The sequence below is a fragment of the Notothenia coriiceps genome, unplaced genomic scaffold (assembly GCF_000735185.1).
Source record: "Notothenia coriiceps isolate Sejong01 unplaced genomic scaffold, NC01 NC01_scaffold00012333, whole genome shotgun sequence".
NCBI classification, from domain to species: Eukaryota; Metazoa; Chordata; class Actinopteri; order Perciformes; family Nototheniidae; genus Notothenia; species Notothenia coriiceps.
Window position 1 is genome coordinate 16,475 of NW_011345034.1, and position 1,091 is coordinate 17,565.

Genomic DNA, 1,091 nt, shown 5'->3' on the forward strand with positions numbered 1-1,091 from the left:
TAGATGGTGCTGTTCTCACAGAATCAGCCCATGCAAAGACAGTGTTAAATTGAGCGAAATGAGGAATGGCTAAAATGCATGATCTGTTTGGTATTTTGAAAAATAAAAAGTATAAATATGCCTTATATAGGTATGGTCCTACACTATATCAGGGCTCGAGATTATAATTGGCCTGCTGGCCCGGAAGCACTATTTAGACACCCCGGGCCAGCATAACGTACTTTCCACTTGCCCGCTCGGGCCACTAAAAATATTGCTTTAAAAAAAAGAATTGTCCTGTGGTATTGGTATTTTGACTTGCAATTTAGTTAAATTGTTTCGTTTATTAACACTACAACATAGCGTTTTGTGAGTCGGTTGTCGTTGTTGGGTGAAAAGCAAACAGCTGTTTGCTGCGGAGCGGAGCGCGAGCAGGCTCCCGTGAGCGGGAGCGCGCTCCTTCACTCCAGACTATCGCGCCACCTAACCATTCGCCATTAATGTTTTTAATACCAGCGGTAACCGGCCAAGCGCCGGGCAAAAAACAATCTTCAAATAAAAGAAAGTCACCGGAGGAGTTAAAGGAGAGTGTCAGGGAGTGTGAGAAGAAGAGGGAGAGAACGTTTCAGCCAGCTTGATCGATGGAGTTGGCTTCTAGTGGTGCAGTGACGCGTCCTAAAACCCTTTTATAATCTATCGATTAGATTTATGATTAGAAAATTATAAAAGTAGGGTAGACATGTGGAGTCCGGCTGAACAAAACCTGCATTTATCAAACAGGTTTGTTTTCCACAGACCTTATTTCCAGCTATTTTCCAAAACCTTGTGGAGAAATCCCATTGCATTTTGTCGAGGAAACCAGCAGCTTATACTTCCTGGTTTTAGGACGCGTCACTGCACCTCTCAATATGATGCCAATATAAACAAGGTCTTCTGTCTGCTCTATACATCAATGCCGACCTATGCTGACAAGTAAGTAGAAGAGTAGTAAAAATATTAAAGGTAATTGGCTATAGGGAAATAGTCCCAGCAGTTTAGGATAATGAAGGTTCTAATCTAATCTATTACATAGCCATTACATTTCTAACTCCTAATGACAGGAAGGCAGAAAG